This window comes from Ranitomeya variabilis, chromosome 4, assembly GCF_051348905.1.
Source record: "Ranitomeya variabilis isolate aRanVar5 chromosome 4, aRanVar5.hap1, whole genome shotgun sequence".
Lineage (NCBI taxonomy): Eukaryota > Metazoa > Chordata > Amphibia > Anura > Dendrobatidae > Ranitomeya > Ranitomeya variabilis.
Genome location: NC_135235.1, coordinates 58,191,363 through 58,213,947, shown reverse-complemented (window position 1 = coordinate 58,213,947; position 22,585 = coordinate 58,191,363). Strand labels below are relative to the sequence as shown.

At 47.4% G+C, this 22,585-nt stretch overlaps 1 long non-coding RNA gene across 1 annotated transcript; it reads right to left on the bottom strand.

The window, feature by feature from the left end:
- Positions 1-809: 809 nt before the first annotated feature.
- Positions 810-3,752, bottom strand: LOC143768383 (uncharacterized). Its single transcript, XR_013213838.1, has 3 exons — positions 3,627-3,752; positions 1,456-1,568; positions 810-1,129 (listed from the first exon to the last, which is right to left on the bottom strand). It is a non-coding gene; the product is annotated as an uncharacterized LOC143768383 (long non-coding RNA).
- Positions 3,753-22,585: the final 18,833 nt, after the last annotated feature.

Sequence of the window (22,585 nt, the reverse complement as noted above, 5' to 3'; positions counted from 1 at the left end):
ACCTGGTCAGATGAACTCCTTCAGTGCCATCAGACGTACCATAGCCCCCTTAGCGGCGGAGCCACAGTACTGCAATGACCAGGACTCTGGGGCGCTGCAGATAGAGATATTTATATTATTTATTATGGCAGCCAGATAATTATGGGCACTAGTATATCATATACCATATATTAAATTATTCTTGATTTTAGTATTGTATCTTATGTTTTAATAATTGGTACCTAATAAACGGATATTCAGATAATTACAGTCCCTGTTGTGATTACTTTCTTGACCTGGCTATGTGATGAGCACGATTTCTCTAGTCAATTGTGGCGTCACACTACACTATTAACACATTGGGTGTTTTCTGGGTATTCTTATTCAGCTTTTTATATAGTCTATTTTAATAGTAAGAACTATTTATTCGATGATACCCTGTCAGCATTAGTGTGTTTTTTTTAATTAAGCAGAAACTAAGACAAAACTCTCCAAATCCTCCTCCAAAAACTTGATCCCACATTTAGAACAGCTTTTATGCCAGAATTCCATTTGCAAAGTTGTGCTAAAGTTTTGAGACTTGGATGTTTTCACTATATTTTCGCTCCGCTCCAACAATGTGGGCAAAACTTGGGCGATCTGGCATGTAGAGACCCCCACTGAAATTCATGAGAAGTGGCAGTGTGTCACTGACTGGAGTAAGATTTGTGGCCATCTAAACGCACCCACTGATCGAGAGTGGCATGAAAAACACCGGTCTTGATGAATTGGCGCCATGGAATTATCGCTCAGATTTAGCTTCAAAAATTCCACACAAAAAAATAATATATAGCTATATAGGGTTAAAAACATGAGGGAAATGAATAACTTCGGTCCATCTGACCGCTTAGACTGCAATCGCTGAGCCCAAACTGTAAAGATGGAGGAGAGTTGGACAAGATCTGGGTTTAAGGGAACAAATACAGATACACTTTTTTTTTTTTTTACCTTTGGATTTGAGTTCAGAGAGAAGACTTCCAGGACCTTCATGTCCAATAAGGTGTCCAAGATAATGACCTGGGTTGGACTTGTAGTACTTCTGGAGGTCAGGAATTGGGAATGTGACATATAGATTCCTAATGTCTTTAATAGGCACGATTTTGTACATTTTCTAGAAAAAAAAAAAAAAAGGAAAATACAAAAAGGTTTCTAATTAGTGTGTTATGCATCCTCACCGAAGTGAGTGCCCACCTTCTCGTATTAGTGTGAGCAGAGTCCTGTCATGGATGGACCAGGAGGCATGAGACACCTAGTCCTCTAGTGATAATCTCCTGTTGATAAAACAATGATTGTATTGGAACAACAACACAGCCCAATAAATGACAAATTGCTGGAATCGGGCTCTCTGCTGCCCCTACATCATGCTGCTCTCAGATTACATCGTAAAATCATGCTGACAGATTCCCTTTTACTTGTTGATGTGGTATCCGGATGTACCTGCAGATATTGCTGTTGGAAGGGATTTTCTGTGAATTCTGGAACTGGGACATTTTTATTCTCCACTTCTGCAAACAATTTCACCAGCAATTCTGTTAAATCATCAAGGGTTTCTGTACATGAGAAAAAGAAAAAAAAAACTTCATCACTGGATGCTGAAAACCTGTCCAGAATATGATTTTCAAAGTTGAGAAGTGAATGTAGTATCAAAATTATATCCTCTTTAGAGCTTAAAAGGGATCCGGTCACATCCACAAAACACCATTTACCTGCAGATTAAGGGGTAGTCCGGCATTTAAAGGGGTTGTCCACTACTTGGACAGCCCATTCGGAACCCTTTCGTCCTCCCCCCACTAAAATTACATTTACACTCCCCTCTGCTGTCAGCACTTAATTTCCTCCTTGTTACCTGTTAAGACTTGATTTAAAATTCAATTATCCATAAAAATCAGCAGATAAATAGCTTTTTTTGGGAGGTGGCCATTTTTCCTTTAAGGATACAGTACATTAAAATGCAAAACTATAGAAAAAAAAATAGAAAAAAAAAGGTTAAAAAAATTCACAAGTGCAGCATTTAAGTTCATATTCTTTAGGCACTAAAAGCAATATGCAATAAATGGGACACAGTGACATAGGTTGTTAGAACAAGATGCCATTTCCAGGTCACCAAGCTCAACAGGGACCAAAAATTAGCACTTTCTCTCCAAAGGACTGAATCTAAAAATTATCCACACAATTGAATCCGGTTTTTAAAAACTTAAGACCGAATTACTGCAATGTTAAAGCATTTTCAATATAGATTTTGACGTTTTCTTTAAAAGCCAGGAAGCTATAGGTTTAGCATTTTCCCCTATCAGGCCATGTGCACACTTGGTGCAGAAATTTCTGCATCACTTGGCAGTAAAAATGCAGCATAAAATAGGTGCATTTTGCAGGTTTGTTTTGTGTTGTTTTTTTTTTTTTTTACATAGATATTGTGTGACTTAGTCAAAAGTATTTTTCGGGCAAAATGTCATATATACAAGGTTAGCATACATCTTCGTGCTTACAAAGGCTGCTGTATTCTTTTATTATGCAATCACAGCAGGTTGCATCTGACAACAACCTGACCAGAACCTCCAAACAGAACTAAGCAAGTGTGAACTGATGCAAACAAAAAGCATACAGCAGCACTTTGTAACGCCAACATGTGCAAACATTGAATTTATGACATTGGCCTGCATTACTGATACATTAGACTATTCTTACTAAAAAAATAAAAAAGTACTTGGCGCATAAATCAGCCAATTGATAAGAGCCCACCAGCCATGACAAGGCGTTCCACCTTTCTTTGAGAGGACCACAAGCTTGACCACACACATTAGAGGGCTGTCGGTTGAACACACATTAGAGCCCACCTATCTCTGTAGGTTCAGCGGACAGTCCAATGTCTATGCGGGCCTTATAAGAACATTAATCAGACATGCCTTCTACCTGCCCTTTAAATGACGGTAGTATGCTTTTAGCCTGGTAGAGGCATATTTATTAGGTTTAGGGTCCCATCAAAGAAAAGGAAGCCTTGACAGCTGGTGGGCTCTCATGAATTGGCCAATTAATGTGCCATGTACCTTCATTTTTATAAGTATTCTCTATACAGCAGTAATGCAGACCAATTCAATTTATCCAGAGTGCTGTGGTTCTATGGGATGAAAGGTGAAGCCCTTCACTAAGTACTTAGCCAGGGGCCACTGCGGCATCCAAGGGGCTAAACATGATTGTCAGTAGCTCCAATCCTAGCCATTACAGCCGACACATGGATGATCGCGCAGGTGCACACACTGAGCCTGTACTGCACACAGACGGCTTCTCGATGTGTCACTTACTGGACTGTTATTGCTTCAATAAAAATACCAAAATGACAGCATGCAGACCAGCATGTGACCTGGCTGGAATCAGGGTCTCAGGCCCAACAGCACGCTGCTGTCAGATTCCCTATAACATCTAGCAGCTCTGATGTCAGGAGTGACCAGTTTTTGCCATTTAATTCCAGCGGCTCATGAGTATTTTCTCCCACCCCCAATAACTGAAGTAGTCTCAGAGACCGCTAACAGCCGAGACGAGGTGAACAGTGCAATTCTGACATTTTATGCTGCCACAAATAGTAGTTAGAGCATCAATGTGATTGTTATTACCTCTTCCAAGCACACAAATGGACATGAGGTTAGAAGAATAAAAAGTGGAGTGGAATTTCAGCAATTCTTGACGCACGTCGACTCCTTCTTTTATAGGCCTTGTTTCAAGAGTAAGTTTATTACCTGAAAGGAAGAACAGAAGCAGAGACTTGTGAATAATGTGTTAGGAACTTAGGAAATGAAAGGACTTGGCCTCAACTTCTACTGCACTAATGGAAATGAACTACTACTAGCCCATCGCCGTGCTGCTCTCCAGGTCACCTTCTGACGCAGACGTCATCTCCGCGCACGGACACTTACTGAACTAGCCATTATTCTTATATAGCGCCATCATACTCCGCAGCGCTTTACATATGTTATTGCAGCGCCCCAGAGTCCTGGTCGTTGCAGTACTGATGCTCCGCCACTAAGGGGAGTGATGGTACGTCTGATGGCATTGAAGGAGTTCTTCTGACCAGGTATCAGACACCAATACACTTCACAGTCTGGCCTCCAGGGGGAGCTAAGGGCACTATGTATTAGGCCACTCCTCACAATCTGGTAAAACTGGGGGTTGGATAGGAAGTTAGAGAGAAGCTGACTGGGAATCGAACTGGCAACATCCTGTGGCAGAGGGTGTTGCGGGGAGAGACTCAGGGGGGTCCCTGTCAGGGGTGGGATCCTGACAGAGGCCTAGCGAACAGAGAGAACGTTACGGGACCGTGCCTGCACGAGATAGCGGCGGTGCCCCAAGAAAGGACAAGAAGCGAGGTTTATTGTGCTGAGTGAGAAACGAGATCAACGCAACAAGGAGAATACCAGTAGGAGTCGTGCTGTAAGACGAGGCAACATCCTACTGAGGCGCGTAACCGGTGGCCGGAACGCCGAGGAAATATAGAGCTCCAGGCCAAACTTCAAACCTACGGCAGGACAGTCAGTTATAGGTGGGCTGTCTCACACAAATCACCTACGAAGACATAGGGGGCAACATTTGGAGAGGGGCGACACTAGTGTCCCGGAAGAGCTCCGAGCCTACCCGTCATACGGGTGCGTCCTAGCCATATCATCTGGGGGACGAAGAAGAACATCATAATCCAGTTGTGAGGGAACACCAGAAACAGACACAACAGTTGTGGGGACTATCCCGTAAGCACAGCAGGGGAGGACCGCAACACACAAGCGCTAGAAGGTAGGCACAGATTTCCACCTGCAAAGGGAACTCTGGAAGTGCCATCGAACCGGCCGGACTTGCGCAGCCTGGTTAACCGTATTCCGGACTGAGGATCCTGAAGCCTTCAGTAAAGAGGTAAAGAGACTGCAATCTGGTGTCCTCGTTATTTACTGCGACCAACACCGCACCGCACTACCACCACCACCCACATATTGAACTGTCCCCCTATTATTGGGCGCCCCACGGCAGGGTCACGGACCGGGTCTAGCCACCGTGACAACCCCAGAGCAGAGACACAGAGGCCCGGTACCGGGTGTCCCTCGGCCCTGCGGCAGTGGGGGCGCTACAAACTTGGCGTCACGAACAGGATCTACTTAAGCCTGAAGAATCAGGTCATGTGTGCCTTGGAACTGTGATTTACTGTGCTTGGACTGTGACTTATTGCAAAGACTGGGGATTGCCACTTGCCAACAGAAGTTCCCGCCAAAACCGCCGCCATTACAGCGCTAAGAGGAGCGCAGGAGAAGAAGAAGCGCGTGGAAGTGGGCGTAAACAAGCTGAAGAGCGCGAAAGACAATGGCCGCCCAGTCTAAGTATTTCTGCCCCTTGTGGACGTGTCCTTCAGCAGCCGAGATCCGCCTCCTGATTCTCAATGGTGGGCGGCGGCAGAGGAAACGAAACCGCCAACGAAGGAGAGAGCGGGAAAAGGACCAGGAAGAAGAAGTCAGCGACATGGAGGACGCCATGGCGAGCCACCTGGAGCCAGAGCGTGGGGTAGGAGCAGAGGACTCCCCCAGCTACCCGGAGGGGCACCGCAACCAGGCCTCCACCGCTGATATTGATTTCCTGCAGGCCGGAGTGGATGAGCTCGGCGACCAACTCCGGCGGATGCAGCTGAGCACTGAGGCTGGGTGGAAGAAGACCTTCATCGGGAGCCTCATCAGATGTCTGTTGGCAGCCTCGTCTGGTCCGGAGCAGGAAAGAAGTTCCAGCGCTCCGAAGCCAGAAAGCAAGACCCTGCCGGAAAGCGAGGTGCTGCAAACGGAGATGACAACGCCGCAGCGCAAGGCCCTGCAACTAGCGTTCCAGACCCCAGCGGAGACGGAGCAGATCGGCACCGGAGGGACCGCATCTGAAGCAGGTATGAAGAACGACCCTGCCTCGCCAGCAGAGGACTTGCTGATAGGCCCCGTCGCGGTACCCCCTCTCCCTGGGACCTATAGACTCCAGCGCCCTACACCCTGGGATCGGGCCACGGGTATGGAGCACTTCTTAAAGGCCCCGACCTCGCCGATCACCTTGCCGAGCGAGGTCTATGCGGAGCTAAGGCTGCCAGAGCGAGAGTAAACCTCGATGCCATGGATATGTAAATAGTTAACTGTTTGTCTTCTTTGCTGCTACAACCCGACTAGGGTTAACTCTTAAAGGGATCCCTTTGTTTACCCGGGATCCCTTCTTTTGCTTTTTGTTTTTGTTTCCATTTTATCATTATTAAAAGAACTGCTGGATCATGAACACTGCATGATTACAAACTCCTTGTAAATAGTTTGCACCTTCTTAAAGGTGCCCTCTACTGGTTTTACACAAAGAAAGGACTCTTTGCGAAGAAACTGTTTTTGGAAACAGCACCGGAGTCCTTATTGTAAACAGACTTGCAGCTTGAGAAGTTGCACTACCTCATAGAGACTTGGTCCTCTCTTAAAGGGGATGTTCACATGTTGCACTTATGAACAGTGTTGCCTTAAGATGGTTAAATGGTAATGATGTCTTGAAAGAAGAAGTGATAATGCCAATATGTGGGAATTATATGTAGCTAATTAGTTAATGGTAAGAAATGTTTAATGATGTTGATAGAAGAATGAGGACAGGAAGTGAACCCAGATGGGGTTAGTCAGTGAGTCCTCCTAGGAGCCATACAGAGATGGCTCAGTGATCCTGAAATTGTGAGATGGATGATAAGTTCTATACCGTGTATAGCAGCAGAAAGGCAGTAGGCCCGGGCAGAAAGGGGCGGTCCTGTAACAGAACGAGCGGCAGTAGGCCTGGAGCAGATAGACAGGCGGTCCTGCAGATGTAAAGATGGAAAATGAAGAAGAGTTGATTAGCCTTATAATGTTTTATAAGAAGGTCTTTAGTGGATTCAGCGTGTACGTCCTTAAAGGCAACGTTAAATTATTGTTCAAAAATTTGCACTTAGTAGAATACCCGGTTGGGTAATAAAAGTTATTTATAGTATGTTAACCATGTTTGTAACGTTCAAGTGTCCTCACCTCCCATAAAGGGAAGCTCTGTTCAAAGTTGCTTACTGTTACTGCATTTCAAAAATTGTATGTCTTTTTGCTGACATGTATTGTTGTTTTCTTCCCAGTCCAGGAGTACTGGATTTAACCGGGGGGGAGTGCAGCGCCCCAGAGTCCTGGTCGTTGCAGTACTGATGCTCCGCCACTAAGGGGAGTGATGGTACGTCTGATGGCACTGAAGGAGTTCTTCTGACCAGGTATCACAGACACCAATACACTTCACTGTCTGGCCTCCAGGGGGAGCTAAGGGCACTATGTATTAGGCCACTCCTCACAATCTGGTAAAACTGGGGGTTGGATAGGAAGTTAGGGAGAAGCTGACTGGGAATCGAACAGGCAACATCCTGTGGCAGAGGGTGTTGCGGGGAGAGACTCAGGGGGGTCCCTGTCAGGGGTGGGATCCTGACAGAGGCCTAGCGAACAGAGAGAATGTTACGGGACCGCGCCTGCACGAGATAGCGGCGGTACCCCAAGAAAGGACAAGAAGCGAGGTTTATTGTGCTGAGTGAGAAACGAGATCAACGCAACAAGGAGAATACCAGTAGGAGTCGTGCTGTAAGACGAGGCAACATCCTACTGAGGCGCGTAACCGGTGGCCGGAACGCCGAGGAAGTATTAGGTTCCAAGCATTACGTCAAACCAACGGCAGGACAGTTAATTATAGGTTGGCTGTCTCACCTAAATCACCTAAGCAGACATAGGGGGCAACTGTGGGAGAGGGGCGTCACTAGGGTCCCGGAAGAACTCCAGGCCTACCCGTCATACGGGTGCGTCCTAGCCATATCATCTGGGGGACGGAGAAGACCATCAGAATAGACATAAGTTGTGGGAAAGAACATCAGAAACAGACACAACAGTTGTGAGGACTATACCGTGGTGCTCAGCAGGGAAGTACTACAACACACAGGCGCTAGAAGGTAGGCACAGATTTCCACCTGCAAAGGGAACTCTGGAGGTGCCATCGGACCGGCCGGTCTCAGACAGCCCTGTTAACCGTACTCTGGATTGAGGATCCTGAAGCCTTCAGTAAAGAGGTAAAGAGACTGCAACCCTGTGTCCTCGTTATTCATCGCGACCTGCACCACACACCACCATCTACAACTTTTATTGGACGCCCCTTTAGCAGGGTAACGGACCGGGTCTAGCCACCGTGACATCCCAAGAACCGAGACAGAGAGGCCCGGTACCGGGTACCCCACGGCCCTGCGACTGGGGGCTGCTCCAAACTTGGCGTCACAAACAGGATCTACTTAAGCCTGAAGACTCAGGTCATGTGTGCCTTGGAACTGTGATTTATTATGCTTGGACTGTGACTTATTGCAAAGACTGTGGATTGCTATTTGCCGCCAAAAGTTCCCACCAAAACCGCCGCCATTACAGCGCAGCAGAAGAAGAAGGGCGTGCCATGGGAGGAGACCATCCAAGCGGTGCCAAAAGCGGCGGCCGCCCCCTCCGACTACTGCTGCGAGAAGACGACCTGCCCCGAAGCAGAGGAGAACCGCCCCCTGATTTGCTGCGGCGGGAACCAAGACAAGAAGGAGCTCCACCCCGAAGAAATGGCGGAGCCAGGTGCATGTGCAGTTGTCGACTGCGGGACAGCGAAGATGATCAGCGAGTACCCGAGCGACGGCGAAGTGACCCCGGACTCTCCCCACCGACCGCAGGCGGAGGAGCCGAGTCCGCCTATCCCGATCACGGAGCTAGTAGATGCGAAGCAGTGGAAGTCGGAGCCGTGCCAGAAGGACGACTTGGGAGCACCGCGGTCTGAGCCGCTGCCGACTCCAGTGTCCTTGTCAACGGGACAGATCAACATCGGTGGAACCACATCAGACGCAGGTATGGAAAGCGACCCTGCTCCCCCGACCGCTCCTGCTCCCGTGACCGCTCCCCAGCCCGACAATAACGTTTTCACCGCTGAGCTGGTAGTGATAACCCCAGGCACGATGGAAAAGCTGGTGCCTCCGCTACCAACGACAATGGGGACACCGCTAGATGTGAGCTTAGATGGGGTGATTTTCCAGTGGGACACCCCATGGACCGGGCCGGATGGAGCCCGACAGGAAGGCCTTAGCATTGCTGCGCTTACCTGGGAACAGTATAAGCAATGCTTAATTCTACAATGGCAAAACCGAAAAGAGACAGAACCAAGTGACCCACCAACAGTACAGAGACCAAAGACGGAACACAATAAGAGGAACTCGGTAAAGCGGGGGACTGTACTAGCTTTTCACCCGAAGCGGGGTTGGGGCTCTATACAAGAACCGGGACTGCCGACTGAAATATTCTTTACCAGCTACAATGTGAGGACCCCGTCCCGACCATGCAGAGGGGACCAGGTGACCTACACTCGCCATCGGAGTGCGCAGGGATGGTGCGCTCGGGACGTCCGACGATGCGAGCCTGCAGTGGCGCCACCTACTGACCTGACTACGGCTAATCCTGATTTGACTAACGCTACTACTGTCACCACGGTGTCTATTCTCGCCGCTACTGAACTTGCAACTACGGCCAATATTCAAATTCAGAAACCAGGTGATGTGACCGTGGCTGAGAGACCAGCCCATGACGTTGATCCTGCATCCACCGAGGACAGAGGACCGCAGCCTTACCGGCCGGCGAGCGCTCGCCATCCCCTGATGCAGTGTAACCTTCAGTGAAGATAAACCTCGGAACCATGAGTATGTATATAGTTCATTAACTGTTCGTCTTTTTGTGTTTTTCTGCTGCTGTAACCCGACCAGGGTTAACTCTTAAAGGGATCCCTTAGTTGACCCGGGATCCCAATCTGTGCAAAGACTGTGTATTGCCGCCAAAAGTTCCCGCCAAAACCGCCGCCATTGCAGCGCCACGGGGGGTGCAGAGGAAGAAGGGCGTGCCATGGGAGGAGACTACCAAAGCGGCACCAAAAGTGGCGACCGCCCCCTCCGACTACTGCTGCGAGATGACGACCTGCCCAGAAGCAGAGGAGAACCGCCCCCTGATTTGCAACGGCGGGAACAAGAGGAAGGAGAAGCTACGCCCTCAGAAAATGGAGGGGCAGCGTGCATATGCCACCGAAGAAGATCCCGGAGCAGGGATGGCGACCAGCGAGTCCCCGAGCGACGGCGAAGTGATCCCAGCCTGTCCGCATCCACCGGAGACGGACCCGAACCCACCGCAGCTGGAGGATCCGGACCTCTCGGAGCTACAGGCGGTGGAGCCGAGCCAGCTTATCCCGAACATGGAGCTAGCCGATGCGAAGCCATGGAAGTCGGAGCTGTGCCAGGAGGCCGCCCTGGAGGAACCGCGGTCCGGGCTGCAGCCGATTCCAGTGTCCTCGTCAACGGAACAGATCGACATCGGTGGAACCACATCAGACGCAAGTATGAAAAGCGTCCCTGCTCCCCCGACCGATCCTGCTCCCGTGACCACTCCCCAGCCTGACAATAACCGAGTTTTCACCGCTGAGCTGGTAGTGATAACCCCAGGCACCATGGAGAAGCTGGTGCCTCCGTTACCAACAACGATGGGGAAACCGCTAGATGTGAGCTCAGAGGGGGTGACCTTCCAGTGGGATACCCCACGGATCGGACCGGAAGGGGCCAGGCAGGAGGGCCTCAGCATTGCTGCGCTCACCTGGGAACAGTATAAGCAATGCTTAATTCTACAATGGCAAAACCAAAAAGAGACAGAACCAAATGACCCACCGAGGGTACAGAGACCAAGGACTGAACACAATAAGAGGAACTCTGTAAGGCAGGGGACTGTACTGGCCTTTCACCCGAAGCGGGGTTGGAGCTCTATACAAGAACCGGCACTGCCGACTGAAATCTTCTTTACCAGCTACAATGTGAAAACCCCGACCTGCAATCGATATGACAATCAGCTACCATGTAAAGGGGACCAGGTGACCTACACTCCCCACCGGAGTGCGCAGGGGTGGTGCGCTCGAGATGTCCAATGATGCGAGCCGGTAGTAGTGCCACCTGCTGTCCCGACTACGACTAACCCAGATTTGACCAGCGCCACTACTGTCGCCACGGTGTGTATTATCGCCGCCACTGAACTTGCAACCACAGCTGACATCCAAATCCAGACGCCGGGTGATCTGACCGCGCCTGGGAGACCAACCAATGATACCGATTCTGCATCCGCCGAGGACAGAGGACCGCAGCCTTACCGGCCAGAAAGTGTCCGCCACCAGCAGATGCCGTGTAACCTCATGTGAGGATAAACACCAGAACCAGAGTAAGCTACTTATGCTCTGCAATTGTATATAGTTAACTGTTTATCTCCTTGCTTTTTGCTGCTAATACCCGACTAGGGTTATTCTTAATGGGATCCCTTTGTTTACCCGGGTTCCCTATTGCTTTTTATTTTTGCTTTTATTTTCCTTTTTGCTCCTTGTTCACCCATGTTATAAAGACTACTGAATCATGGACGGTGAATGGTTCACTAACTGCATTGTAAATAGTTCGCACCCTAATAAGGGTGCCCCCTACTGGTTTTACAAGGAAAAGAACTCTGCGAAGAAACTGTTCCTGGAAACAGTACATGAGTTCCTGCTGTAAACGGACTTGCGACTTGAGAAGTTGCACTGCCTCCAAGAGACTTGGTTCCCTCTTAAAGGGGATGTTCACCAGTTGCACTTAATGTATAATGTTGCCTTAAAAGAAAGTGAATAGTAATAATGTTTTACATAGCAAGTTATATGTAGCTAGCTAGTCAGTTATAGAAAATGTTTTATAATGTTGCTACAGATTGAGGACAGGAAGTAGACCCGTAGGGGTTAGTGGGTGAGTCCTCCTAGGAGCCATAGAGAGATGGCTCAGTGATTCTGTACTAAGAGAAGAGGCAGTAGGCCTGGGCAGATAGACAGGCGGTCCTGCATATGAACAATCAGAGAGTAAAAAGAAGAGTATTGCACTTAGAAGAGAAAAATAAAGAAAAGTTAATTTATATTTTAGGAGCTTTATAATAAGCCTTTAGTGGATCCAGCTTATACGTCCTTAAAGGCAAAGTTAAATTATTGTTCAGAATTTGCACTTAGTAGAATACCCGGCTGGGTAATAGAAGTTATTTATAGTGTGTAATTTAAAATATTTAACCATGTTTTGTTTGTAACGTTCAAGAGTCCTCACCTCCCATAAAGGGAAGCACTGTTATTATTACTTGTTTATTGCATTTCAAAATTTGTATGTCTTTTTGCTGACATGTATTGTTGTTTTCTTCCCAGTCCGGGAGTACTGGATTTAACCGGGGGGAAGTGCAGCGCCCCAGAGACCTGGTCGTTGCAGTAACATTGCTCTGCCACTAAGGGGAGTGATGGTACGTCTGATGGCACTTAAGGCGTTCACCTGACCAGGTATCACAGACACCAACACACTTCACAGTCTGGCCTCCAGGGGGAGCAAAGGGTTCTATGTATTAGGCCACTCCTCACAATCTGGTAAAACTGGGGGTTGAATAGGAAGATAGAGAGAAGCTGACTGGGTTGGAACCAGGCAACATCCTGTGGCAGAGAGTGTTGCAGGGGAAGATTCAGGGGGGTCCCTGTCAGGGGTGGGATCCTGACAGAGGCCTAGCGAACAGGAAAGAACGTTAAGGAACCGCGCCTGCACTACATCACGGCGGTATCTCAAGAAAGGACAAGAAGCGAGGTTTATTGAGAAGAGTGAGAAACGAGATCAAAGCAAAAAGGAGATAAAAGCCAGTAGGAGTCGTGCTGTAAGATCGAGGCAACATCCTACTGAGGCTCGTAGCCGGTGGCCGGAACGCCGAGGAAGTATTAGGATCCAAGCATTACTTCAAACCAATGGCAGGACAGTTAATTATAGGTTGTCTGTCTCACCTAAATCACCTAAGCAGACATAGGGGGCAACTGTGGGAGAGGGGCGTCACTAGGGTCCCGGAAGAACTCCAGGCCTACCCGTCATACGGGTGCGTCCTAGCCATATCAACTGGAGGACGGAGAAGAACATCAGAACAGATATAAGTTGTGGGAAAGAACATCAGAAACAGACACAACAGTTGTGAGGACTATACCGTGGTGCTCAGCAGGGAAGTACTACAACACACAGGCGCTAGAAGGTAGGCACAGATTTCCACCTGCAAAGGGAACTCTGGAGGTGCCTTTGGACCGGCCGGTCTCAGCCAGCCCTGTTAACAGTACTCTGGATTGAGGATCTTGAAGCCTTCAGTAAAGAGGTAAAGAGACTGCAACCCTGTGTCCTCGTTATTCACCGTGACCTACACCATGCACCATCATTACACCTTTCATTGGACGCCCCTTAGCAGGGTCACGGACCGGGTCTAGCCACTGTGACAACCCCAGAACTGAGACAGAGAGGCCCGGTACCGAGTACCCCGCGGCCCTGCGTCTGGGGGCGCTCCAAACTTGGCGTCACGAACAGGATCTACTTATGCCTGAAGAATCAGGTCATGTGTGCCTTGGAACTGTGTCTGAATTGTGCTTGAACTGTGACTTATTGCAAAGACTGTGTATTGCCGCCAAAAGTTCCCGCCAAAACCGCCGCCATTGCAGCGCCACGGGGGGCGCAGAGGAAGAAGGTCGTGCCATGGGAGGAGACTACCAAAGCGGCACCAAAAGTGGCGACCGCCCCCTCCGACTACTGCTGCGAGATGACGACCTGCCCAGAAGCAGAGGAGAACCGCCCCCTGATTTGCAACGGCGGGAACAAGAGGAAGGAGAAGCTACGCCCTCAGAAAATGGAGGGGCAGCGTGCATATGCCACCGAAGAAGATCCCGGAGCAGGGATGGCAACCAGCGAGTCCCCAAGCGACAGCGAAGTGATCCCAGCCTGTCCTCGTCCACCGGAGACGGACCCGAACCCACAGCAGCTGGAGGATCCGGACCTCTCGGAGCTACAGGCGGCGGAGCCGAGCCAGCTTATCCCGAACATGGAGCCAGCCGATGCGAAGCCATGGAAGTCGGAGCTGTGCCAGGAGGCCGCCCTGGAGGAACCGCGGTCCGGGCTGCAGCCGATTCAAGTGTCCTCGTCAACGGAACAGATCGACATCGGTGGAACCACATCAGACGCAAGTATGAAAAGCGTCCCTGCTCCCCCGACCGATCCTGCTCCCGTGACCGCTCCCCAGCCCGACAATAACCGAGTTTTCACCGCTGAGCTGGTAGTGATAACCCCAGGCACCATGGAGAAGCTGGTGCCTCCGTTACCAACAACGATGGGGAAACCGCTAGATGTGAGCTCAGAGGGGGTGACCTTCCAGTGGGATACCCCACGGATCGGACCGGAAGGGGCCAGGCAGGAGGGCCTCAGCATTGCTGCGCTCACCTGGGAACAGTATAAGCAATGCTTAATTCTACAATGGCAAAACCAAAAAGAGACAGAACCAAATGACCCACCGAGGGTATAGAGACCAAGGACTGAACACAATAAGAGGAACTCGGTAAGGCAGGGGACTGTACTGGCCTTTCACCCGAAGCGGGGTTGGAGCTCTATACAAGAACCGGCACTGCCGACTGAAATCTTCTTTACCAGCTACAATGTGAAAACCCCGACCTGCAATCGATATGACAATCAGCTACCATGTAAAGGGGACCAGGTGACCTACACTCCCCACCGGAGTGCGCAGGGGTGGTGTGCTCGAGATGTCCAATGATGCGAGCCGGTAGTAGTGCCACCTGCTGTCCCGACTACGACTAACCCGGATTTGACCAGCGCCACTACTGTCGCCACGGTGTGTATTATCGCCGCCACTGAACTTGCAACCACAGCTGACATCCAAATCCAGACGCCGGGTGATCTGACCGCGCCTGGGAGACCAACCAATGATACCGATTCTGCATCCGCCGAGGACAGAGGACCGCAGCCTTACCGGCCAGAAAGTGTCCGCCACCAGCAGATGCCGTGTAACCTCATGTGAGGATAAACACCAGAACCAGAGTAAGCTACTTATGCTCTGCAATTGTATATAGTTAACTGTTTATCTCCTTGCTGCTAATACCCGACTAGGGTTATTCTTAATGGGATCCCTTTGTTTACCCGGGTTCCCTATTGCTTTTTATTTTTGCTTTTATTTTCCTTTTTGCTCCTTGTTCACCCATGTTATAAAGACTACTGAATCATGGACGGTGAATGGTTCACAAACTGCATTGTAAATAGTTCGCACCCTAATAAGGGTGCCCCCTACTGGTTTTACAAGGAAAAGAACTCTGCAAAGAAACTGTTCCTGGAAACAGTACATGAGTTCCTGCTGTAAACGGACTTGCGACTTGAGAAGTTGCACTGCCTCCAAGAGACTTGGTTCCCTCTTAAAGGGGATGTTCACCAGTTGCACTTAATGTATAATGTTGCCTTAAAAGAAAGTGAATAGTAATAATGTTTTACATAGCAAGTTATATGTAGCTAGCTAGTCAGTTATAGAAAATGTTTTATAATGTTGCTACAGATTGAGGACAGGAAGTAGACCCGTAGGGGTTAGTGGGTGAGTCCTCCTAGGAGCCATAGAGAGATGGCTCAGTGATTCTGTACTAAGAGAAGAGGCAGTAGGCCTGGGCAGATAGACAGGCGGTCCTGCATATGAACAATCAGAGAGTAAAAAGAAGAGTATTGCACTTAGAAGAGAAAAATAAAGAAAAGTTAATTTATATTTTAGGAGCTTTATAATAAGCCTTTAGTGGATCCAGGTTATACGTCCTTAAAGGCAAAGTTAAATTATTGTTCAGAATTTGCACTTAGTAGAATACCCGGCTGGGTAATAGAAGTTATTTATAGTGTGTTATTTAAAATATTTAGAATATATGACAAGAGAGGCGCACTCTATAATAAAATGACAAATGGTGCTCAGAGGAAAAAATCCAATGCAACAATGTTTATGTAACCTCTGGCACTCAAAAAGTACAACTTGCTTTGTTTCAAAATAAAGGGTTTATTCACTACCGGTCATATTAACATCAGACAATCTCCAACGTTTCGGCTTTTTTTAGCCTTTTTCTCAGACATCAATGCACTTATTTCTGGTGACTTTTTTACTGGGATCTTTCACCACCATCTGGTACTATATGGTACTTCTATAAGTTACTGAGTACTCTGTATATGATTTTTTGACCAATTATTGTTTATTGTTGTAGACTTCCTTGAAAAAGGCTAAAAAAAGCCGAAACGTTGGAGATTGTCTGATGTTAATATGACCGGAAGTGAATAAACCCTTTATTTTGAAACAAAGCAAGTTGTACTTTTTGAGTGCCAGAGGTTACATAAACATTGTTGTATTTAAAATATTTAACCATGTTTTGTTTGTAACGTTCAAGAGTCCTCACCTCCCATAAAGGGAAGCACTGTTATTATTACGTATTACTTGTTTATTGCATTTCAAAATTTGTATGTCTTTTTGCGGACATGTATTGTTGTTTTCTTCCCAGTCCGGGAGTACTGGATTTAACCGGGGGGGAAGTGCAGCGCCCCAGAGACCTGGTAGTTGCAGTAACATCGCTCTGCCACTAAGGGGAGTGATGGTACGTCTGATGGCACTTAAGGCGTTCACCTGACCAGGTATCACAGACACCAATACACTTCACAGTCTGGCCTCCAGGGGGAGCAAAGGGTTCTATGTATTAGGCCACTCCTCACAATCTGGTAAAACTGGGGGTTGAATAGGAAGTTAGAGAAAAGCTGACTGGGTTGGAACCAGGCAACATCCTGTGGCAGAGGGTGTTGCAGGGGAAGATTCAGGGGGGTCCCTGTCAGGGGTGGGATCCTGACAGAGGCCTAGCGAACAGGAAAGCACGTTAAGGAACCGCGCCTGCACTACATCGCGGCGGTATCTCAAGAAAGGACAAGAAGCGAGGTTTATTGAGAAGAGTGAGAAACGAGATCAAAGCAAAAAGGAGATAACACCAGTATGAGTCGTGCTGTAAGACCGAGGCAACATCCTACTGAGGCGTGTAGCCGGTGGCCGGAACGCCACGGAAGTATTTGGCTCCAAGCATTACTTCAAACCAACGGCAGGACAGTTAATTTTAGGTTGGCTGTCTCACCTAAGCAGACATAGGGGGCAACTGTGGGAGAGGGGCGTCACTAGGGTCCCGGAAGAACTCCAGGCCTACCCGTCATACGGGTGCGTCCTAGCCATATCAACTGGGGGACGGAGAAGAACATCAGAACAGATATAAGTTGTGGGAAAGAACATCAGTAACAGACACAACAGTTGTGAGGACTATACCGTGGTGCTCAGCAGGGAGGTACTACAAAACACAGGCGCTAGAAGGTGCCTTTGGACCAGCCGGTCTCAGCCAGCCCTGTTAGCAGTGCTCTGGATTGAGGATCTTGAAGCCTTCAGTGAAGAGACTGCAACCCTGTGTCCTCGTTATTCATCGCGACCTACACCACGCACCATCATTACACCTTTCATTGGACGCCCCTTAGCAGGGTCACGGACCGGGTCTAGCCACCGTGACAGCCACAGGACTGAGACAGAGAGGCCCGGTACCGAGTACCCCACGGCCCTGCGTCTGGGGGCGCTCCAGTAGTGCAATAGGTATTGAGTGCAAACCAATGCAAAAGTGCTTTAAAGTGTTAAATAGGCGATGTAAAGAAACACTTACTTCTAATATATGTAGGTAGATAAATATGGACCGCCAGTACGATATGGAGCACCGTTAATTAACACTTTAAAGCACTTTTGCATTGGTTTGCACTCAATACCTATTGCACTACCACTTAATTTTTGCTTGTCTTTTCTATTTTATATTATGCACATTGTGGCACATTTTATATATATTACACTCTTTTTAATAATTTTTATTTACTTGCTTTCATATTGGGCAGTTTTTTGACCTTATGGATAGAGATATTTAAATTAATTATTATGGCAGCCAGATAGTTATGGGCACTAGTACAGGTCCTTCTCAAAAAATTAGCATATAGTGTTAAATGTCATTATTTACCATAATGTAATGATTACAATTAAACTTTCATATATTATAGATTCATTATCCACCAACTGAAATTTGTCAGGTCTTTTATTGTTTTAATACTGATGATTTTGGCATACAACTCCTGAAAACCCAAAAAACCTGTCTCAATAAATTAGCATATCAAGAAAAGGTTCTCTAAACGACCTATTACCCTAATCTTCTGAATCAACTAATTAACTCTAAACACATGCAAAAGATACCTGAGGCTTTTAAAAACTCCCTGCCTGGTTCATTACTCAAAACCCCCATCATGGGTAAGACTAGCGACCTGACAGATGTCAAGAAGGCCATCATTGACACCCTCAAGCAAGAGGGTAAGACCCAGAAAGAAATTTCTCAACAAATAGGCTGTTCCCAGAGTGCTGTATCAAGGCACCTCAATGGTAAGTCTGTTGGAAGGAAACAATGTGGCAGAAAACGCTGTACAACGAGAAGAGGTGACCGGACCCTGAGGAAGATTGTGGAGAAGGACCGATTCCAGACCTTGGGGAACCTGAGGAAGCAGTGGACTGAGTCTGGTGTGGAAACATCCAGAGCCACCGTGCACAGGCGTGTGCAGGAAATGGGCTACAGGTGCCGCATTCCCCAGGTAAAGCCACTTTTGAACCATAAACAGCGGCAGAAGCGCCTGACCTGGGCTACAGAGAAGCAGCACTGGACTGTTGCTAAGTGGTCCCAAGTACTTTTTTCTGATGAAAGCAAATTTTGCATGTCATTCGGAAATCAAGGTGCCAGAGTCTGGAGGAAGACTGGGGAGAAGGAAATGCCAAAATGCCTGAAGTCCAGTGTCAAGTACCCAGTCAGTGATGGTGTGGGGTGCCATGTCAGCTGCTGGTGTTGGTCCACTGTGTTTCATCAAGGGCAGGGTCAATGCAGCTAGCTATCAGGAGATTTTGGAGCACTTCATGCTTCCATCGGCTGAAATGCTTTATGGAGATGAAGATTTCATTTTCCAGCACGACCTGGCACCTGCTCACAGTGCCAAAACCACTGGTAAATGGTTTACTGACCATGGTATTACTGTGCTCAATTGGCCTGCCAACTCTCCTGACCTGAACCCCATAGAGAATCTGTGGGATATTGTGAAGAGAAAGTTGAGAGACGCAAGACCCAACACTCTGGATGAGCTTAAGGCCGCTATTGAAGCATCCTGGGCCTCCATAACATCTCAGCAGTGTCACAGGCTGATTGCCTCCATGCCACGCCGCATTGAAGCAGTCATTTCTGCCAAAGGATTCCCGACCAAGTATTGAGTGCATAACTGAACATTATTATTTGATGGTTTTTTTGTTTGTTATTAAAAAACACTTTTATTTGATTGGACGGGTGAAATATGCTAATTTATTGAGACAGGTTTTTTGGGTTATCAGGAGTTGTAGGCCAAAATCATCAGTATTAAAACAATAAAAGACCTGACAAATTTCAGTTGGTGGATAATGAATCTATAATATATGAAAGTTTAATTGTAATCATTACATTATGGTAAATAATGAAATTTAACACTATATGCTAATTTTTTGAGAAGGACCTGTATATCATATACACATATATTAAATTATTCTTGATTTTAGTATTGTCTCTTATGCTTTAATAATTGGTACCTAATAACAGGAGCTGCAGGACGGTGAACACCACGGAGTAATAGAGATTAGACAGCTCATTTCTCGGCACTGTTCAGACATAAGTTGATTGATAGATTGTAAGCTTGCGAGCAGCAGGGCCCTCATTCCTCCTGGTATCTGTTTTGAACTGTGATTTCTGTTATGCTGTAATGTCTGTTGTCTGTATAAGTCCCCTCTATAAGTTGTAAAGCGCTGCGGAATATGTTGGCGCTATATAAATAAAATTATTATTATTATTATTATTATTATAAGTTTTCTTCAGTAGATCAATGGCAAGAGTGAGAATTACCTTGTATAGACGAATCAGACCTTGCTGCTCGCTAAAAAACATTTATGCAATCGGTGTTATTTCTAATAAGAAATCTGATCACTTCTTTCTATAGGCAAGTGAGATTTTCTGACGATTTTATGCTCAAGAACAGCAAGATCGCATAGTAAAAAAAGCCGGATTACTCACCGGTAATGCTCTTTTAATGAGTCCACGACAGCACCCCACTGGAGAGGGATCCGCCCCGCAGGAACAGGAAACCTATTGAGAAATAAAAGAGGGCGGTCCGCCTCTCCTCCTCAGTTTTGATTTCAGAGTACCCGGAGGACCGCCAGTATTAGGCAAATATCATTTATTTCATTCTTTAAACTTATTTGCTTATGATTAAAAGGAATTTACTCAATCCGTATTATATTGATCTAGGGCGGGATGTAAGAGGGTGCTGTCGTGGACTCATTAAAAGAGCATTACCGGTGAGTAATCCGGCTTTTTACTCTTCGCCACGACAGCACCCCACTGGAGATCTTTCAGAGACCATCACCTAGGGAGGGGACCACCGTGCTGAGGACAGTCCTGCCAAAGTCTAGGTCAGAAGTTGACGATAGGTCTAGCCTATAGTGGTTATAGAATGTAGAAGGATTTGACCACGTTGCCGCCTTACATATAGTTTCAATCGGGACGTCTCCCCTCTCTGCCCAGGAGGATGCCATCGCTCTGGTGGAGTGTGCCGTTATGCCTTCCGGAGGGATTTCTTTCCTCGCGGAGTAAGCCAGTCTGATAGATTCTCTGATCCACCGGGATAAGGTGCTTTTTGTTACTCCATGACCCTTCTTGACACCCTGGAAGGAAATAAACAGAGCCCTATCCTGTCGCCAGCTGCTGGTCTTTTCAATGTATTTTAACACTACTCTTTTAACGTCTAGAGTGTGATATTTTTGTTCTTCAGGAGTGGATGGATTACTGAAGAAAGTGGGCAAGATTATTTCTTGTGACCTGTGGAATTTTTTCGCTACTTTGGGTAGATAGGAAGGGTCTGGTTTAAGAATTAGTTTATCCTGAAAGGTTAACAAAAAAGGTGGATCTATGGAGAGTGCTTGGATGTCACTGATTCTCCTAGCTGAAGTCAGTGCTACCAAGAGGGCCGTCTTTAGTGATAGACATTTAATTGATATTGAGTCTATTGGCTCGAATGGAGAGTCTGTTAGGGCTTGTAAGACTAAATTTAAATCCCAGGGTGGAATCCTAGGTATGTTAACTGGATTCATTCTTTCGCAGGCCGTAATAAATCTGGATACCCATCTATCCCCCGCGATGTTATGGCCATAGAGGGCTCCTAGTGCTGAAACATGAACCTTTAAGGTGTTTACAGTTAGACCTAGTTCTCTCCCTTTTTGAAGAAACTCCAGGATAGAATGTATCGGAATCTCTGATGTGTTGGTAGATGTATGGAATTGCAGGAATTTTTTCCATACTCTCGTATAGATTTTTGTGGTGGAGGGTTTCCTACTATGGAGAAGTGTATCAACCAAACCCCCCGAGAACCCTCTTGACCTTAGCATCTGCCTCTCAAGTTCCAGGCCGTCAGGTGAAGATTGTCCACCTGAGGGTGGAAAAACGGACCTTGGAAGAGAAGATTGGGCGTTGAGGGGAGGACCCAAGGATCTGAGATCGACATAGTCTGTAGCCATGAGAACCATGGTCTCTTGGGCCAGAATGGAGCTATCAGTACAACTCTCGCCCCTTCCTCCCTGATTTTGCGTATGACTTGAGGTAGCAATATGATCGGAGGAAACGCGTACGCCAGACTGAACTGCCAAGGGGCTTGGAGAGCGTCCAGAATGTCCGGATGATCCGCTGGTGATAGGGAGGCGAATCTCTGAACTTTTCTGTTTCTTCTTGTGGCGAAGAGATCTATCTGAGGACGGCCCCAAAGAGATACTATGTCCAGGAAAATTTGTTGGTTTAGACACCACTCCCCTTGTTTTAGGGTGTGTCGGCTTAGAAAGTCCGCCTGCTGATTGCTTGCTCCTCTTATGTGCAACGCAGTAAGGGATGCTAGATGATTTTCTGCTAGATTTAAAATTTCCGTAGCAGAAGACATCAGAGTCTCTGATCGCGTACCTCCTTGACGGTTTAGATACGCCACGGTGGTGGTGTTGTCGGACAGGACTCTGACGTTTTTCCCCCGAAGCTGTGGGAGGAAATGGTATAAGGCGTACTTTACAGCATTTAGTTCTTTGAAGTTAGAGGAGCTGCAGCTTTCCTCTATGCTCCATGATCCCTGGCAATAATCATTCCCCATATGAGCGCCCCATCCATGAGGACTGGCGTCAGTGGTTATGGTATGAGATGGCGTTATTACCCATGGAACCCCACTCATCAAATGGTCTGAGTCTAGCCACCACTCTAAGGAAGTTAAAACCTCCTGAGATAAGGTTATTTTTGCATTTAGATGACCCAATAACCGTTTATCCTCTTGTAAAACTTGATGTTGCAGTGTTCTAGTGTGGTGTTGAGCCCATCTTACTGCAGGTATACAAGAGATTAGAGACCCTAATAATGACATAGCCTGTCTTAGGGATATACGTGGATTGTTTATTGCGGCTAGGACTTTGTGTCTGATCAGTGAAATTTTTACCTGTGGCAGAAGACACTTTTGAGATATAGAGTCTAAATGGAA